This window comes from Dermacentor albipictus, chromosome 7 (genome assembly GCF_038994185.2).
Source record: "Dermacentor albipictus isolate Rhodes 1998 colony chromosome 7, USDA_Dalb.pri_finalv2, whole genome shotgun sequence".
Classification (NCBI taxonomy): domain Eukaryota; kingdom Metazoa; phylum Arthropoda; class Arachnida; order Ixodida; family Ixodidae; genus Dermacentor; species Dermacentor albipictus.
Window position 1 is genome coordinate 46940919 of NC_091827.1, and position 20483 is coordinate 46961401.

A 20483-nucleotide genomic window follows, 5' to 3' on the forward strand; every position below is an offset into this window, starting at 1 on the left:
GGGATCTGGGCGGAGCTTACGCGCCGCTCGACCGTTCGGATACACGCACGTTGGATCGGACGCCGAATCGTACGGTGTGTCCCCTGCTTAAAGCTCGCTCATGGTTCGGCGTTAGTCCCTGTATATTCTTTATAAATAAGGAAGCCTACCTAGGCACTGTAAACCCAACAATTGGGGCCTAAATGCCTGCCCTCCTCCCAGCTACAGTTTCGTTTGAGCGACAAAGTCTGATTTCGAAGGCCGTGCTTTTGCAAACTGCATGCGACTGAAACGGTTGCGAATCTTGAAGGCGACATCCGCTTCGTTTTTTTTTTATACATATACAGTACATTTTCTTGAACTTCGTATAAAAAAGTGCATATTTATACAAAGTTAACACTTTTGGACTCAAGAAATTTGTTAAAGTGTCCCTACCGATTGTTGTTAGGAAAAAACACGTAATTTTTTCATTTACGACACATTTTTCTAAAAACCGCACAGTGGCGCCACTGCAGTATTCGTTTGGTCGACGTACCACGTTGGTTCTGGTAAATGCAGTAATTTGAGTTATATTTTAGAAGTGCCTAGACAAAATGTGCTCCTTGTCGTGTGCAGTAACCATCGCAAACCCTCCGGACTCGTGTAACGCCGTTAGTTCGCCGTGTGTTTCGTGCGATCTATCAGTGTCGACAGTGAGTGTCTTACTACAGCGCCCGTCCAGCTGCCTTTGTTCTGCCCACGACCGGCTTGGTTCTGCCGAGCTGCCTGCCCGCGCTCTCGTGAAAAGTCTGGTACTGGAGCTTCGAATCGTAGTGTTGAAGGTTCGAATCGAATCGAATCGTAGGCTGTTGAAGGTTGTGCTTTTGTGGAGCTGGAGTTCATCGGAAGTTCTACAGTGCTTGCGCCAGAAAGACGTCGGTGCCTCGGTACCTTTGAGACGAAGGAGCGTTGGCCAAGTCTTTTTAAAAGGTAAGCAAGTTTGGCCCTTGCGCGCATTCTTGAACTTATGATTTACGTAATGAACGTTGTGTAACTAGCTAGAGCAAAGCGCTTTCTGATCGTAGGTTGGCCGTCTTGCTGTGCACATTTAGCAAGCAATTTCACGAAGGCTTCCTCTGATGTTACAGCGTACTTGCATTCTGCTGTAAAATATATGCTACCCGCCTTGATTGCTATGCCTGAATGGGCACACAATTATGAAAAAACTGAAAGTTGCTGTTCGTTCGGTAGTTTTCTGGCAAGATGTTATTCGTTATATATGCATTCCCGCAAGTACAGTACATGTGTAATGTATCCGTCGATGTATCATGGGCTTCGCGCGTTGGCACACGATTCCTATGTTTGACGCTTAAGCGGATAGAAGCTTGTATGAAGATTTTTGTATGTATACAGTTTGGTTTGGAGGACCACGTCGCGAAAAGCTGTGTATTGTTTATGTTCTTGAGTGTCTTCGCGTATTTGTCTTCTATGTTGCAAACCCGACATAGGCCGATATTACAGTAACGAAGTTTATTTTTAATCCAGACATTTCAGGCACCGGCCTTTAAGAAAGACATAGACCAACCAATTCTTACGAACGGGATGCCAGCTCTTGCAATCGTAGGTTATACGGTAGTGCATAATAAAGTAAGGACTGCGATTTTGACGCGATACTTACCCCTCGATTCTATACCACTCTTGTCGCCCACCGCAAACGGCCGGCTGTTCCAGTACGTAGCACGGGCCGGGGCGGCGGTCAGACCACTAACGAATAACGAAAAGGAATAGCATCGCTACAAAATCGCGATCTAGCTTTCAGAATGCTTTTCATGTGCTCAATATTTTTGTTTAATCCAATGCGCCACGTTTTATTGCATTATGAGTTTTGTTTTTGATTGTCCTGGTAGCCTGTTGTTGCTGATTTCGTTCCTTCCTGAAACTTCACTTGTTACAAAATATCAGTGTAACTTCCTTAGATATAACAAAAAGACATTTGTGCAACCAGGCGCAAATTCATGCAGCTGGCTGTGTGAGGCTCTCTTTGCAATTCCGCATGACACTGGTAAATCACAAATTCCCAGGTTCACAGCACAATAAATTAAACATTTCTTACTTTTGAAGGCTATGCGGATTCTGGAGGCATCCCTGCATCGAGCAGGAACCTGCTGCACTGCTGGAAGCTGGACAGCACGACAATAAAGCACGTGATCTGTGCGCTTTCTCAAAGGTGCGTACAAAACTGGTGCTGCCTTTCGAGTTGTAGGATACATTTGTGTTATATACAATCATTTTACTGTATTGCCATTTTCAGGATTTCTAGTGGCTGATCACGAATTTTATGTTTTGGTAGAGTGCCCTCAGTTTAATGAATTTACCTAAAGTAGCCTCCTTTGAGTTAAATATAATTGGGTGCTTGAGTAATTATGCCTTATATACTCCATATAGACTATATTAATCTAGCCAAAATGCCTTTTTAAGAACCATGAATTGAGGTTTCGTGCCTTGAATAATGTGCTCTGGAGTGTCTAGAAAAATGCGTTGTACCACCTAAAGACATGGTTTACGGAAAAGTGCCTTAAGCAATGCTTTCGCACAATAGTTGTATCATCAAGAGTTTCAGAGAAGCCTGTGTGGTCGGTATGAAACATGACAAAGACAGATATAGACCAACCAAATACAACATTAAAAGCAATACATTTTGGCTTCCATATGGAAGCCTTGTTCACAATAAGGCTAAAAAAAGTGGAAGTGCATATTTAATTAAGTAAGTTTTAGCATAAGATGGGCGTGGGCTCCTTGGTTTCAGATAAACGTGTGTCCTGTTGATTGCATCTCCAGGGAATCCGGGTACAGGCATGGCTTCCAATTTCTTTCCTGACCGATTATGCTAGACACTATCCAGTCACTATTGTGTTTAGTCATTGCTGCATGCTCTGAAAAAGCAGTTGATGCCACTCTTTTCTCATCCACATCGTTCTGATGTTGGCGTAGCCATTGCTTAAAGTTGCCCATTGCTCTAATGTAGATAGTATTCATATACACATGTTATGTTTCAAAGGTCAGAATTCATCTCAGTAAAATTTTTGATACGGTTTGTTACTGAGATGGCTACCTCGTTGGTTTAACATGGCTTGTCACTGGGATTGCTCTCTTGTTTGTTTAGCTTCTTGTCGGGTTCTTATGGATTTGATTTTGTGCACAATGAGATGTTACACACACACCTTGCATATACATGAAAAAAAGGTTTACAACAGAGATAACATATATGCATGGGCATATATATGTGTCAATAAAATACTCGAGCCTCATTTCTGCCTACAGAAAAAGAAGTTATTTCTCCTCGAGGGCATTTATTTTTCCGGGACTGCGACCACTTTTGTGTTACGATCAAGCCGTCGCCGCGCTAAGGCTAAGCGCGTGCGCCAGGTGCTCGGCCTACCAGGCTACCTGGCACGTTCCCGCGCGTGTCCGTGCGAGCTCTGCTACGACGCACAAGCCCCTGGCCAAATCTGCGAAGCATGGAAGTCCAAGTATGTGGCAAAGATATTTCCCCAGAAGAGTTAACCGCCGAGATGGGATGGTGTACCGCCCGTTCCCGTCGGTGTACCGCCCGTCGCCCAGACGAGCAGTGGAGCCGAAAACTATCCCAAGACCAGCAAACTAGGACGCAAGACTCTCGCCCTCGCTATAGACCCAGGCAGCAAGTTAGAACTCAGGTTCTCAAGGCCGGGCGCATGCTCCCACTACCAGCAAATGAGATCAAGATCATCGTCAGACCCAAAGGAGCACTCAATATTACCAAGGTCGGCAGCCCTACAGTAACTGCAGCTATTCTTCAAGCAGCGCAACTTAGCTCAGAAGCCAGTCAAAACGACACAATATGCTCGAACAACCAGCAAAACATCATGGTGATCAGCACGCCGAGCCCGCAAAATGCGGACCGGTACGTAAGAATCAAGTCCATCCAAGTCAACGGGGTAACCCACGAGGTCAGCGCGTACGAGGCCGCCCCAGATAATACCACCAAAGGAGTCATCAGAGGCATCCCTCTCACCGATGACGCCAGACAAGTCGATGCTAACATCATAAATGAGCGTAATCCTCTAGCCCTGGCCGCAAAGCGAATCGGTTCCACCACGACCATCGTCATTGCCTTCGACGGACCTGACGTACCATACATGGTTCGGTATGGCGCAACATTAATCCCATGCTCCCTGTACCGCAAACAGATCGACATCTGTTACCACTGCGGCCGTCTCGGGCACCGCATGGACGTTTGCCCGTTCCCTAATAACAAGATCTGCCGGGGCTGCGGAGCTCGCAACCCAGATCAAGATCACCAGTGTACACCCAAGTGCATGTTGTGTGGTGGACCCCACTCCACAGCGGACAAAGCTTGTACTGCCAGATACAAAACGCCGTACAATATACGAAGACGCCTCGGAGAACGCCGAGTAGCACGGCATTCAGCCCTTCAGTCAGAAGATTTCCCCTCCATGGAGACCAAGCACCGGTGCCGGTCCCGCTCCCTCTCCAGACCGAGGTCGGACCGAGGTCGGTCCAGATCAAGATCCACGTCGACTCCAGGAGCCAGATATACCTCAGAAAAGGTGAGCTTCGCAGAGGCCTTGACGGGCGTCTCGCGAGAGGGTCACGTGAAATCCCCCCCACTGCCTAAACCCAACACAGAAAACACAGACATAGAACACCTTAAGAAAGAAAACGCAATTATGCGTGATTTAATCCAAAAGCTTACCCAGGAGGTTCACAGCCTCAAACAACCCAAAACCCAACCCACACCTAACATCCCAGAACCCGCTACCAGCAGCCAAACCGAAGAACTCTCAAGACCAGCCCCCAAAAAGCGAGCCCTCCAAGAAGGAGCTCAGGGCCAAGTACGCTCCGAGGTCAAGGATATGCTCGTGACACTCCAAAGCACGGTGGAAACTTTACAGAATTCTCTAATCGCCCTTATGCACAGAGTCACCACCATGGAAGCTAATATTCAAACCCTTTTCACGCACACCGCTTCCACCGCTCGAACCGTAGCCATGGACACCACAGGAACCGTCGCCGCCACCCTGCCACCTGTGGCATCCCCTATCTTTCATCATGGCCCACACAAAAACTGACACAACATTGTGGCAGTGGAACTGCCGAGGCTACCTCCATAAACAACCCGTTCTCCGTCAACACCTCCGTACTACTGCATGTCAACCCGACGTAATCTTGCTCCAGGAAACGCACAATAATCCGGTCAGCCTTCCAGGATATAACTCTTTCAATGCGAACAACGCTCCGCACGGAGTCTCCACACTCGTTCGAAAAAGAATTACCGCAATCGAACACGACCTGAACGATCGGCGCACCGAACACCTCTTCATTGAGCTCATCCCGCACAGAAAACGAAAGGAAGGAATATTTATCCTCAATATCTACAATACTCCATCTCAACGCCATAGCCGATTTCTAACCCTCTTCAAAAAGGCCCTTAACACCGCAGGCAGCAGCCCCCTTATCATCGGAGGTGACTTCAATCTCCCGCACACAGGATGGGGTTACAGACACAGCTCTGCTGCAGGTCGTAACTTATGGCAAGACTCCCATGATCTCGGGCTTACACTCATTACTGACCCAGCCTTCCCCACTCGCCTCGGCACTTCTACTGAACGAGACACGACGCCAGACCTCACTTTCACCAAAAACGCAGACAACGCCCATTGGCGCAACACCCAACACGACCTCGGGAGTGATCACTCTATCATCGAAATTACTCTCCCACACCTACCAGCCGTTATGAGAAGAACAAGGGACTTTACTTGGACGGACTGGGATGCGTTCCGTAAACGCCGTATAACAGCAACGACGGACACTCCCATTACCGACATAGAATCATGGTCATGCGATCTACTGTCTGATACTAAATCGGCCACCCGCATTATCACAACAGACGCCCCGACTGAGCGCATGGACAGTAGACTCGCTCACCTTATCGAGGCCAAATCATCCATCCTCTCTAGATGGAAGGGACAACGGCTCAATAGAAGACTCAGACGGAAGGTCGCACTTCTCAACAAGGAAATTGAAGCTCACTGCCGCGTTCTAAATCAACAGCAATGGACAGAGCTCTGTCACTCTCTAGACGGGCAACTCCACCACCCCCGATCATGGAAAATCCTCAAACATTTGATTGATAGCACCACCACCCGCTCATATCAACAAGATCGCCTCACCAAGCTTTTATTCACAGAAAGCAAGACGCATGGCCAGGACCACGTTAAGAAGAGCTTATGTCAAAAGTACATCCCATCTGGGCCCACTCAACCTCACGGCCCATACACAGGGACCTGCAACCCTGCCCTTGATGAAGACTTCAGCGTGGCAGAGATTCATGCTGCCCTACATAAGCTGAACAGCCGTTCGGCGCCAGGCCCAGATGGTGTTACGAATAAAACACTAAGAAATCTAGATGACCCCTCGGTGCAACAACTCACCGAATACATCAACAACTGCTGGCGCCAGGGATCCATTCCCTCGACATGGAAAACGGCCAAAGTAATTCTCATCCCCAAACCCGGTAAGCCATCTAGCCTCGCCAATCTCCGGCCCATATCGCTAACTTCAAGTGTAGGCAAGGTCATGGAGCACGCACTCCTAACCCGTGTAAACACTCACCTCGAAGACACATGCGCTTACCCCCACTCGATAATTGGCTTTAGACAGCATCTTTCCACCCAAGACGCTATGCTCCAACTTCAGCATCAAATCCTAGATGGCAAATCTCGTCACACGAAGGCGATCTTGGGCCTCGACCTCGAGCGCGCCTTCGATAATATAAGGCACTCCACCATCCTCGAGCGTATCTCCTTGCTCAACCTTGGAGAACGCACTTACAACTACGTAAGAGACTTTCTATCCAATCGGAAGGCCTTCCTGTCGGTCGGAGACATCCGATCGGAGGAACTCTCCCTCGGCAGCACGGGCACACCGCAAGGCTCTGTCATTTCCCCAATACTGTTTAATCTGGTTATGCTTGGATTAGCACAGGAACTACAAAAACTCGACGGCATTGAACACACCATATACGCCGACGACATTACAATCTGGGCTGCAAAGGGCAGTGACGGCCAAATCGAAACTGCCCTACAAGACGCCATTGACATCGTAGAAAATTATCTTGAAGACACGGGACTCCGCTGTTCCCCTGAAAAGTCGGAGCTTCTCCTATATCGCCCCACACTCCGTGGACGCCCCCCGCGGGGCTCCACGACTAAACGCCAATACGAGGAAATCGAACTCCACTTGAGGGATGGCAGACCCATACCCGTGGTCCCTTGCATCCGCGTTCTTGGTATGACCATAGAAGCCAACGGAGCTAACTCTACGGCTATCTCAAAGATCCTTCGACAGACCGCCAATACATCCAGACTGCTGAAACGAGTGACCAACCGGCGAGCGGGTATGAAGGAAGAAAGCCTCATCCGCCTTGTCCAATCCTTTATCGTCTGTCACATTACTTACGTTGCGCCCTTTCTCAACTGGTACAAAGCTGAAAAGACTAAACTGGACATCATCATTAGAGGAGCCTATAAGCAGGCCTTAGGACTACCCAACCACACCAGCACGGAACTTCTATTACAATTAGGTATCTATAACACGCTAGACGAGTTAATCGAGGCCCAACGTCGATCTCAACTAGAGCGGCTTACTCTCACGGAAACGGGCCGTAGCATTCTAAACAAGCTTAATATCACCTACCACCGTCAACATGGAGACAAACACCCAATACCACGCGACATTCGGCAATGGATACACGCCGACCCTATTCCGAAAAACATGCACCCAGACTACAACAAAGAACGTAGGAAGGCACGAGCTACTTCCCTCATCAAAGCTTACGCCAACACCGCGGGCGTCACCTTCGTCGACGCAGCTGAATACCAAGATGGACGGCGCTTTGCGGCGGTTACCACAGTAGGCGGCTTGCTCCGACATGCTGCCAGCATCATTACCAAAAATGCCGAGACGGCCGAGGAAGTGGCCATCGCTCTGGCCACTCTTGACCCAGCCTGTCACACTATACTGAGTGATTCTCGCACAGCAGTCAACAACTACATCAAAGGTCGTATTTCTCATCAATCACTCCGTATCTTACGACAAGCCCCGCACTCGCCTGAAAATCAAATCACACTCGTCTGGATCCCAGCACACGCCGGCGTTGTCCACCCGCACCTCACCAACCTCAACGAGGTTACACACTCCGTAGCACGAGGACTAGTCAACCGTGCAGGAGACGGTGCAGGTGCACCCGCAGGACGCGACCGCCTTACAAGGTACAACGACCTTGTAAAGTCATTTTACCTTGCAAGAAGAACCTTCCCCACCCCTCACCGCAAGTTAAACAGGGCACAGGCAACCACCCTTCGCCTGTTACAGACGAATACATACCCCTCCCTCACACGCTATCACACTATATACCCCGACATCTACCCGAGCCAGACGTGCAAGGTCTGTCAAACTGAATCGGCAACACTCCCTCACATGCTATGGGAGTGCAAACATCAATACCCAGACCTTAATCCCGTGACCCTCTCGCCGAGATGGCACGCCGCCCTGCGCAGCTCCCATCTCGACGACCAACTCTGGGCGACCCAGCAGGCCTACGAAGCGGCGAAGAGGCAAGACCTCGACGTCCCATCGTGGGAGGCCTAGGCCCAGCCGACTGAACTGCTGGTGCTCATTAAAGTTTACTCTCTCTCTCTCTCCTCGAGGGCATGACTGCTTGCAATAATGAACCTCCTAGAAAAGGTTTTCTCTAATCCATATTTTTGATATCTAAATGCTTATGTGGCATGTACAAACTGTTTGCATCAATTTCTCATTGGGATGAGTGGTCTAAATTTTAAATTTGAGTAATAATTGCAATAAATAACTCATTTCACCTGTCTTCTAATGACTCTAAAATTCTATGCTTCTACCTTGCCAAACCTTTTATGAAATTAGTTTGATGAGGCCCAATATACAGGGCTTTCTAAATTGAAGGTATCAGTACCTATTAAAGACTGTGCTAACTAAGAAAATGCTGCTTGTGTATGTGGTTTATTCATTTCTCAGACAGAAGCTTTACACCCAAGTGCAGTCAGTAAATCGAAAACAATTGCGTCTTGTTCAATAGTTCTCGAGCACTTGTGCGTCACTATAGTCGGATACAAATTTAGAAAAAAGGGGAGGCCCCGTCCAGATGAATGAAGCGCGACGTCCGATTGCCTCCGCGACTAAAATAATCCCGCTCAAAAAATCGTGCTTAGGAAACGCGCAATTCCCAGTATAAATAAAGACTTTGATGACTGGTTTAGTGGAGCTCTCATGTGCTACAGCACATGCCAGATCGCAACAGAAAAATAACCCCGTGCCTTCCACAACGCTGCCCGTCGTCTGCTCTTTAGCTTCATTGCAAGTGGCAAAAGTAGAAAGAGCAACTCTGCATGGCATTTTCTCAGTGTCAGCGAAAGCACCGTGTTAAAGCTATATATATTTTGGGTGCCAAACTATCGACGCCCTCACGAAAACGCCCACAAAATGTGGAGAAAAGAAGCAGCACGAAGTAGGACACGTGTGCGCTGAGGTCGTGTGCACGATTTCTTTCACCACAACGAGATACCGACGATCGAGAAGATCACTAACGAGTTCTCGAAGCGTATATTTTGTTATGTTTGTGCCCTGGGATTTGCCTGACGGAAGGCCAGTGCTATGGTTTGTCGACCGTCGAGGCAGCATTCATCCCCGCATGGTGCCTGCCTGCTTCGGACACGACTACGTGCACGGCTCGAGTTTCCTCGCGGCTGCACGGCGTCCACGATGGAAGCAGCCACCGGATCACGGACTGCTATTTGGCCCCTCCCTGTCCCGGCAGCATTGCAACCCTCCCCTCCTTTCTCCGGCGGCGCCCACACCACAAACGACTCCCACTGTGTTTGGGACAGTTTCCAAAGGAGGGCTGTGTTTCGACCCGGTGCCTTGCAATTGGTTCCCTTTGTCCTATGCGGGCCATAAAACTTGCCCGGCGCACCATTCTGACCAACTGCCAAATCGTCCTGATGCCGCAGCGCGGTTCAAGGAAGCGCCGGCCACCGAGAGTGGCGTTAGGACCCCGGAGTTTGCCCAGACCCTCTCTCTCACGGCCATGTTTCGTCCTTGGGGACTGTCTGGGGGATCTTTGGACTGAGGGGTGTTATTTAAGCAGCTTGCAGCTGCTCTGTTGTCTCTGTCCTGATAACGACGACAACATGTAAACATTGTATAAAGAATTATTCGCAGAGAAAACTCTCCTCGTCTCTGACTGCGTGAAGCGAGGTCCAGACCTCCTGCCAGCCACACATACCTCGGCAAACGCAACAATGGATCTCCCATCACTGAAGCGGTGTACTGTGTGTCAAGCACAGCAGCCAAGCATTCTCCCGTGACCTCTCAAATAAATAAGCGGTTCATTTGATGACATATTCCTTCTAATGGAAGCCCAATTCTGAAAAAGCAACGTCCTGCACAGATCATGCTCAATATAAGCGTTGGCATGGAAACGTGCTGAAATGCCGGAAAATCTGAATGCAAATGCAGTTATTAACTCTGAATAACTATGTGGGGCCCGAAATGCTCATTCGGGCAGCCACTGTCCAGCTTCACACGAAAGAGCAGTAGTCAACCTGAATGAAATTGACAGCCACTCTTAGCAGCCTGCACGCCAAAGCACATTGTGCTTTGCGTGCAGTTGTGCTGCCCCTACTGTTTTTTCCAGCCCGTTGAGATGAATAATGCCAATGTCAGAAGGCCCAAAATACTCTAGTGGGCAGCCACCTATGAGCATGACGGGCCCTGTGATGAAATAACAGTCGTCAGGGCACGCTTCAAAGGCACCTTTAGCAGTCTGCACGTCAAAGCCCAGTCAAGCCGTCACCACTGTTGGTGAAACGGCAGCAACCAATGCGACAGTGACAGCCACTGTTGGCAGCTTGCATGCAAACACACATTCATGTGGTGGCATTGTTTATTTTGGTTACCTGGCCTAGGCAAGTAATGCGAATAAGAACAATTATCAAACATCATTAGCTTAGTTAGGCCCAATATACTCAGTCGGGTAGCTATTAATAGCAGTAGTCGAGGGCACGCTTGAAAGGCACCATTAGCAGTCTGCACGTCAAATCACAGTCATACCGCAGTCATTGTTGTATTTATTTATCTGACCGGGCAAGTAACACCAATGTAAGCACAATTATTCACCCTGAATAGCTCTGCTAGCATTGTGCTAAAAATGCTGAGTGAAGTTGAATTTGTTGTATTGAGGCAATTATTTAATTTACAAGCCATCGGCATGTCGATCAACGGCCAGGTTCAGACAATGTCATTTGTGAAGTAATAAATGGTGAAAGTTGCAAAAGCTCTCAGTGCACTGCTTTGCTGGGCTCCATTCACTGAAGAATGTCTTTGCAACGGCGAAAGCGTCAGACAGAAATCACACCCCGCTACACATTGTTATTCGTGCTGAAAATTTTCGCCATCATATGTGATAGGCAGCGAAACCGTTTGTTTACTAAGACTGAATGCATGAAAAATGCAACAGCATAGCAAGGTGTTTCACAATATGCAGCCTTTCATGTGCACTTCTGGCTAGCTGCCACATGCACTGATGCATAAACGTGAGCAGAGGTAAGAGGCAAAGTTGCTGTGCAACCCACATGACGCTTTTAAGAAAATGTATCTCTAAACCTTTCTGTTTTGATAGGCGATCAAAATATCTTTTGAGCAAGTTGGTTAATCACATTGCAGCAACAATACAAGAAACAAGGACACAAAACGCAGCGAGTAGGCAGGTTGAGAAGACGAGGTAGACCAGTGAGAAAGGTTTTAATGAGATGGAAGAGGCCAGTCCTGCAGTGTACAGGAGTTAGTGGTTTGAGTGAGATTGGCTAATGAAAATGTGTAAGGACTTTGCTGAACGAAAACTATCAAAAACAAATGCTAATATAAAATAAAAGGACAAATATGAGTAAGTGCAAACACGCATGGAAGCAGGAACGCTGGCAACACAACTTATGCGTGACTGTGCCACAGCACGCATTCTACAGCTTGCGTGCACGGTGAGCACTGGTGGAAAGAAATCAATCGACGGTGCTATACACAACGCTCGAACACCGCCATTAGACGCTCGGCTATCTCACTGTTGACAACGATCACTCACGCTAAGTTGACGGCGACAAATCTTTGCATTGGAGGCTTCTTTGTCAAATATTTTCTGTTGAGACGCTCGTAGGTTTGTTTCACGCGCGCACACTTTTCTAATTTCTCCTCAGAATGGTTTTGCTCCATCACTTTACCCCGTCCAACGAAAAATGCAGCGACACGGTACACGAACTCACCCGCCGCTGACAGCAGGCACCAGACTTTGGCAAACTTTTCTTGTCTTAACTTCACTCAGGAGCGAAATAAAAAAGACATGGGCAGGATGTGTGTGCAGCAATCACCGAGGCATTCTATTTTCAGACAAAGCGTAGCGCAGCATCAGCGATGCTCGCTGCAATTTTTCTTCGCCGGATCACGGCTTAGAATAAACGCACGCGGCACCGATGCCGCATTGTAAGCTCGCAGTAATATTTCCGGCATGATAGACAATGACAAACAGATTGGGAATTCACTGTGACGAGGCATTGACACGCACAGCTGACGCGACTTGGCCCAGTTCGAAGCCCGGGCGGCCATCTTCGACGGCGGGCCACCGGCCGTCCGGCGCATGACGTCAGTCCAGAGTGTGCACCCATTAGTGGATGCTCGTGTGCATCCGCCTCGGAGGAGTAAAGGCCCGTTTTTCTAAAGTTGTATCCGACTATAATCGAGCACAGCTTGACCCTTGGCTAATACTAAATCAGGCTTGAAGCTTTCAATGTGTGCTAACCGCTAGAACAGCACCAGATTTCATTCTGTGCCAAGGGGTGGAACGCATTTGCTTAGAGCTAGGCAGATGAATGTCTTTCTTTTGCATTGAAGTTCCCAATACTTTCTAGTCTTAGGTGAAAGTACACAGCTCAGCACAACGCATGTATGGTATACGTAAGGGTACTTTGTTCTTTAAACCGTATCAACAGGAAGCAGCTACTTCCGTTTTTGCAAACCTTACCTTATTTTCTAACCTTTCCTTGATCAAAAGTGTAGAAAATTAATCTGTGCTTGTTCTGTTGTTTCACAGGTAGACATCGGCGACGGTGTATATGTTGAAAAGGGCCTGCTGAAGAGGCTGCGCCTGGATGCTAACAACTCGGGCTTTCAGTTTGCGGGGGGCCTCCTTAAGGCTCCTTTTACAAAAGAGGTTGAAGGGAGGCGCTACACATGGATGCGCAGCGATTGTTTGTGACAGCGTCACTGCTGGCAGGCCTGGCCTGCCTTTTCGCTTTGTTCTGGGTCTTCCACATTATCTACTCGAAAAAGGCCCACAGGATTTTGACATTTATTGAGCACTGCTTTCTGGATTTTTGCTACACAAAGCCGCAGGTGAAAGCATTGGATTTAGTCAATTTTTACAAGAACTATTGCTAGGCAAAAAAATTTTCAGATGCATATCCTCAAGAAAGTTTCTGTCAAAATTATTTTGCCTAACAAAAGCACTCGTGGGTTCTGTGGCTGACAGGTTGCCCAAGCCATGTAGCACAGTGCTTGCTTTAAAGGGACACGAAAAATAAAATTTATTTGAGCTTTATTAAATCATTCTTCTACAACACCGAAAAAACAACTCCCACCATGAGAATTGGCTTGATAAGCCAGATAACTTGCAAAAACGAAAACTGGTGTCGCCACCACCACCTTATAGTTCCTGCACCAGCTCGCTGTGATATGGAATTTGACGGTGTCTGTTCGGGTCTAGCTAATGTTCTACTGGCCAATATTGATGAATTCTGTTGTAAAGGTGTCAAAGAATATACTTAGTTGAAGTATGACTCCACACTGATGTGCGGGCACTGCATAAAACTTGAAAAATGAAAGTTAAATCTTCATTTTCTCATCTAATAATCCGCTTATTGCCACAATGTTCATGAATACAGTTCTGAAAGATTGTTTTATTAGTCTAAAATGATTTACTGTTTCACTTTAGTATTTCTGTAATGGACCTTCAGCAACAAAATGTGTGTTAGTATTCCACAGGTATTCTCAGCGGGGGCAAAAGCACCAGCAGCATGCTCAATGATTCTGTACCAACTGATAACTTGAAGGATATCCTGTGCCACTAGGGTTAGGCCAACGTGGCTCTGTGTTAATCACCACAAGTGTATTATGCAAAACTTAATGGCCCAGAGAGAGAGAGAGAAACTTTTATTAAACGAAACAGTGTCCCGAGCGAGGCCGGGTTTCACCCTAAGGTGGGAGGGCTCCTTAGTCCAGGAACCCTCTGGCTTCGACTGCCCTCTTGGCCCTGGCGACGAGTTGTCGCTGGTCTTCCAGGTCCCCGAGGGTTAGCTTGGCCTCCCACGTTTCGAATAGGTCGTTTGCTTCTATTGCTCGTTTTGCGTGCATTTCTGGTTGCATTTCGCTGCCTTCCTGCCACGGGCATTCCAGGAGCAAGTGTGCCAGAGTGTCGGGTACGTTGCAAAGTGGGCAGAGGTAGCCGTGGAGCGTCGGGTAGAGGCGATGCATTATCGTTCCGTGCGTGTACGTATTACTTTGCAGGCGTCTAAGGATTAGGCTTTCTTTGTCGAGTTTAGGGTGCGGTGGAGGGTACACTCGACGCTCGAGCCTGTAATGCTGCAATATGGCCGAATAGTTGGTGGATACGGCCTCCGCCTCTTCTGTCACGGGTCCGAGAGCGCGTGGGGAGAGGGGAGCCCGGCTGACGTGCTCGCGGGCAGCGGCGTGGGCCGCTTCGTTCCCCTCTAGGCCCTCGTGTCCGGGTACCCACGTTACGCAGGTGTACGGGAGCGGAGTGTTTCGTCTTTTTAGTATCTTGAGTGCATCGGCCGAGATGCGGCCCCTCAAGAAGTTTCTGCAGGCGGCCTGAGAGTCGGTGAATATAACCGCTGCGTCTCTGCATGTGGTGGTGGCGAGAGCGATTGCCGCTTCTTCAGCCGTTTCCGGGTTGCTTGCCTTGACGGTTGCCGATGCTAGCTCGGAGCCTTGGGAGTTTACGACGCTCAGAGCGTACGCGTTTCGATGCGAATACTTGGCCGCGTCGGTGTAGCGGGCATTCGGGTCATGCCTGAAACTTCGTTTGATGGCGTTGGCTCTAGCCTGTCTCCTGCTCTTGTGATATATGGGATGCATGTTGCGCGGGACACGTGCGATGCAAATGCACTCTCGAACGTCCGGCGGTATTCGTTCTTTCTTGTCCGTGTCTGCGACATACGTCTCGCTGTAGTTTAGGTGTCGGAGTACTGATCTCCCTGTGGGCGTGAGCTTGAGTCGTTCCAGCTGGCTGTTCTTGAGCGCTTCGGCGAGCTCTTGCCGCGTGTTGTGGACGCCCATCTTAAGGAGACGTGATGTAGAGGCCATGGCGGGTAGTCCCAGGGCGACTTTGATTGCCTTCCTTATCATGATGTTCAGCTTTTCTATTTCAGCGTTCTTTAAAGCCAGGTACGGCGTTCCGTATGTGATGCGGCTGGTGAGGAGCGCCTGTATTATTCTTAGAGTGTCTTGCTCCTTGAGCCCGCTTCTTTGGCTTGAGATCCGTTTGACGAGGTGCATTAGTTGCGAAAGGGCGCGTTCTAGTCTCGGTAGGCTGGCAGCTCCCGATCCGTCTTTGTGGATGTGGAGTCCAAGTATTCGCATAGTGTCGACTTTCGGGATTGTTGTCCCGTTGAGTGTGATGCTGGGGTCAGGCTCTTCGTAGTTGGGTGGTCGGCCTCTCGTTCTTGCTTTCAGGATGAGGTGTTCAGACTTCTCTGGGGCGCAGCGGAGGCCGCAGTTTCGGAGATAGCTTTCGATGGTGTCGACGGCTTCTTGTAAGCTACTTTCTTGCCTTCCAACGTTCGTAGCTCTGGTCCAGAGCGTGATGTCATCAGCATACATCGCGTGACGCAGATCTGGTATGGTCTCGAGTAGTGGGGGTAGCTTGATCATAGCTACGTTAAAGAGTAGCGGGGAAATGACCGACCCTTGCGGGGTGCCTCTGTTTGGAAGTAGGAAGCTTTCACTGCGGATGTTGCAGATTCCGACTGTTGCCGTGCAGTCCATCAGAGTTTCTGACGTATGCGTAGGTCCTAGTGCCGCAGCTGGTTCCTTCGAGATTGTTGAGGATCGCGTCGTGGCTAACGTTATCGAAGGCTCCCTTGACATCTATTGCCACTATGGAGTATTTGCTTCGATTGTTTAGGTGATCTAGAAGGCCTTCCTTTAGTTGTAAGAGTACATCCTGCGTTGAGAGGTGCTGCCTGAAACCGAACATGGTGTCTGGTAGGTGGTCGTTGTCTTCTAGGTACTGGGTAATGCGGTCGTGCACCATATGTTCGTAGAGCTTTCCCGCGCACGAGGTGAGGGAGATCGGGCGTAGGTTCTCCAAGGTGAGAGGTTTGTTGGCCTTGGGGATCATGGTGATGTCCGAGTGTTTCCACACAGCAGGCAGTTCTCCTTTCTCCCAGCACTCATTGTAGTAACAGAGGAGAGCCTCGGTGGCCTGCTGCGGTAGGTTGCGTAGGTGTTTGTTAACGATCCTGTCTTTACCTGGGCTGGTATTTCTAGTCAGCATGGATAGGGCTACGTGGATTTCGGCCTGCGTGAAGGGTCGGTCGAGTTCTGGGTTCGGTTTTCCAGAGTATTCTTTGCTGCGAGTTGACGTGGTAGAGGGTGCGTCTCCGCATAGTTTCTTTTGTAGTTCTCGCAGGAGGTGTTCTTCTGATCCGGCGTGGTTGTGGATAAGACTGTGAAGATGTTGCTTCTGTTTCGTTTTGGTGGGTTCAGTGGCCAGGAGTGCGCGTAGGAGGTGCCAGGTCCTCTTCGTGCTCAGAGTCCCCTGTAGCTTTTCACAGAAAGCGTACCAGTTCTGCCTGACGAGGTGGTCCGCATAGTCTTGAGCCTGCTTGGTCAGGAGAGCGATACGTGTTTTTAGCTTTCTGTTAAGCTTTTGTCGCTTCCATCTCTTCAGGAGGCCACTTCTTGCCTCCCAGAGATGTAGGAGGTGCGCGTCGACCGCGGGTGTATCGGCATCGAGTTGTATGATCTTGGTGTGACGTTCTGCTGTGTCTAATACATTTTTGAGCCATGCGTCAATGTCAGTTATGCTTGCTCCGGAATCTAGCTTGTCGCTGAAGGATTTCCAATCGGTTAGCCGTGCAATTCCGGTCTTGGTCTGTTTACGGGTGTGTGCTACATCTAATTGGAGAATATGGTGATCGCTACCTAAGGTTTCCTGGAGTCGACTCCACTCTGCCCAGGGGACGTCCGCAGTAAAGGTAAGATCGGGGTTTGTGTCCCTGGAGACGCTGTTTCCAATTCTCGTGGTCTGGAGGGGATAATTCCAGAGGGTGAGTCTGTGTTGCTGTGCGGCATCGTGCACTCTAGCACCCTTCTTTGTGGTGGTATGATAGCCCCATGCCGTGTGCGAGGCGTTAAAGTCTCCCACTATGACGAGTTGGTGTCCATTCGTGGATTTCCTCATTTCTCGTACAAAGTGATCGAAGGCCGGTAGCTGGTCGCGACGCGGGCTGTATACGCTGGCCACGAATAGGCGTTTCTGCGTCTTTCGTTCCGGTAAAACCACGATTAAGGTGTGTTCGGTCTGGGTGTTCTCTATGTCATGTTTTTGGGCTGTCAGAGTTTTCTTCACCAATATGGCAGTTCGTCGGGTTTGTGCATATGTGGCGTATCCTTGCAGTCGGACGTTCTGCGTGTTGGTTTCCTGTAGTGCTATGACATCCGGCTGGTTCAGCTTGACGAATTCTTGTAGATTGGCGTGTCGAGGGCGGTATGATCAGCAGTTCCATTGCCATATGCGTATAGTTGACTGCTGGTTCTTTGCCTTGTGGTTAGGGATCGCCATCGTCGATGGATTCGAATTCGCGTCGGCGATCGCGAGTGGGCGAGACCGAGCAGGAATTGCTGTGGCTGTTCGCCTGTGCCTTCTTCCGACTCGTGGGGCGCGAATTTTCGAGCTGTGCCTTGGTGATGTAGTTGTTCTTCACATGCGCGATAAAATTGTTGAGCTGTGGTGCGATACCATCTATTTTGGCGTTTAACGTGGCGATCTTGTTCTCGAAGGTAGCGGCTGTTTTTTCGACTGCTGATTGTACTACTTTTTCCATTGTGGCGTGAATGTTTTTCATAAAGGCTTCTTGAAATATCAGGCACCTTGCATCTACTATGGCTTCAACGTCGGCCTTGGTCAACGTCGTTCCCGACGCTCTGTTTATGTTTTCGAGCTCCTGGCATTTTTGATGCAGCTTGTCTGTGAGTTCTTGTTCTTTGCATTTTTGAAGCAGTTTATCGGTGAGCTCTTGCTGTTTCTGTTGACTGCGGAGTAGCTTGTCTATGAGGTTTTGCTGGCTTTGCAATTGGCTGTGCTGATTCTCCAGTTTGCTCTGCTGGTTCTGCTTTTTGTTTTCTAGGACCCGTATGACTGCGGCTTGGGCCGATGCATCCAAGCTGCTCGTACCACCCGAGCCGCTCGAGCCGCTTACCGCGTCGGCGTAGCTCGCGCACTTGACTGAGCGGGAGCGAGAGCGGGAACGTGAGCGCGAAGCACTTCGCAGTATTGGCTTGGAGCTGCTGCGTCTAGGGGAGCTGCTCGCGCTGGTGGCCGAGGTGCCCAGCTCCGGGAACTCTTCACTGCTGGAGCTCCAGCGGTTGTCTCTTTCTTGTAGTCTGTTAAGCCGCTGTTGCCGTATATTGTAGGGTGGAGGACTTGGCTTCAGTCTCTTCTTGCACTCTGTACTTGCAGTTTCATGCGCTTCTCCGCAGAGCTTGCAGGTCGGTGTGCAGTCATGGTCTTGTGCTTGTCCAGTCTTGCCGCATTTGTAGCAAAAATCTGGGATCGGTTTCGGACAGACGTCTTGGCGGTGTCCCGTGTTGCCACAGGTGCGGCAGTACTGCACTGACTTGCGATATGGTCTGCAGCGGAAGTCTACGCTCTGGAAGATGATGTAGTAGGGAACGTGCGGTCCTTCGAAGAATACGACTGCCGCGGTCGACTGACCCATCATTCGGGCGTGAAGAACGGTGTATCGTGCCGGTGCTCGGATTCCTGCCGGTGCTCGGATTCCCAGAAATTGGTAATTCAGGAGGGAGTTGAATTAGCTATTTTTTTTTCTTTATCATGGACTTCTCACATTACACTTTGTCACAACGCATTCACTTTAAAGTAACTGTGGAGAATAAGGTGGTTTGGTATTCAGACATGCCTTCTGTGTGTAAACAGTGTTAGATGAGCAATACAAAGATACACCATAGATGCTGACTGGCAACATGAAGGGGTTTGAGGGCAGCTACAAATATACATCCTTGTAGTCGTACCTATAGCACCATGTTCAATTTGTCACACAAGCGTATGGCATCCATCACAACTGCATGCCTAGAAACGGACAAGGGCAACACACTCAATTCCCTTTTAGTCTAAGAAGCACTACAATTTTTAGGCAACGAAATTGAAATCTGGCTTGTACCCATAAGTACTGCAATACAGTTGTGCAACGTGTTCCTCTTGTGTGGAAAAAGGGCTGCATATGTTTTCTTTGAGCACAAGGGGGAGTGGTATCAGTTAGAGCCCCTCCATCCACGTGCCACTGCCGCTTTCTTAAGTAGCGACAACCTTTGTTGTGCGCCGCCTTTTCCCCTCACACCAAATCCGGTTCCAGCATTTCCAGTTTAAAAGTTTCCGGTTCCGGCGTTACCGCTTCCTGAAGTTGTGCTGCGGGAATTTCTGCTTTGACTGCCGATGGTGAGACGCCCACGCTTGCTTAGCAGAGCTGTGGGAGTCACCATGAGAAGAATGCAAAGGCGACAAGCTGTTGTATTCCGGTGAAGTAGTAATTCGTGGTCGCTGTTTTCTAAATGCACGAAAAACGGCAGTGGTCTCCAAGCGGCCAGGCACTACATTCCACCGTACGTTGTCTCTCGTGGCACAACCCGTCGCAGGTTAACGCGAAACAGCGAACACGATCAGATCACTGATTGCAATAGGCGGTGGTACTTGGATGGAATCGCATTCACAGTTTAAACCGCAGCTGGTGCAATTAAAGCCTCCTAATCGACGCGAAAGTAAACAATGTTAAGAAAAACATAGCGTTACTTCCACTCGGAACAGGAAGCTGCAGCTACGGAAATTCCGCTTGACACCGGAAGCTAAGGGGGTGAGTGGCAGAGGAGCGTGGAGGAAGAGGGTAGGTTGGCGGTACTTAACCTGGTCGGCGGAAACGTGTATGGAGGGGCTTTAGTATCAGTTAATGGCTGTTTTCACATAGGTTTTGTCGTGTGTATTAGCAATCACCATTTTCCTTATCTGAGTGAGGTCATTTTTTAGAAAGTTTGAAAGTTTATAGAACATGTTGCTCATGGTTGTTGCA

The 20483-nt window shown here is 49.1% G+C and overlaps 2 long non-coding RNA genes across 3 annotated transcripts in view; both read left to right on the forward strand.

Moving 5' to 3' along the window:
• LOC135916392 (uncharacterized) overlaps positions 1 to 20483 on the forward strand; it is a 365570-nt gene that overhangs the window by 302003 nt on the left and 43084 nt on the right. The window lies entirely within an intron of this gene.
• LOC139047407 (uncharacterized) lies at positions 524 to 14285 on the forward strand. Its single transcript, XR_011507145.1, has 3 exons — positions 524 to 948; positions 2080 to 2185; positions 13193 to 14285. It is a non-coding gene; the product is annotated as an uncharacterized lncRNA (long non-coding RNA).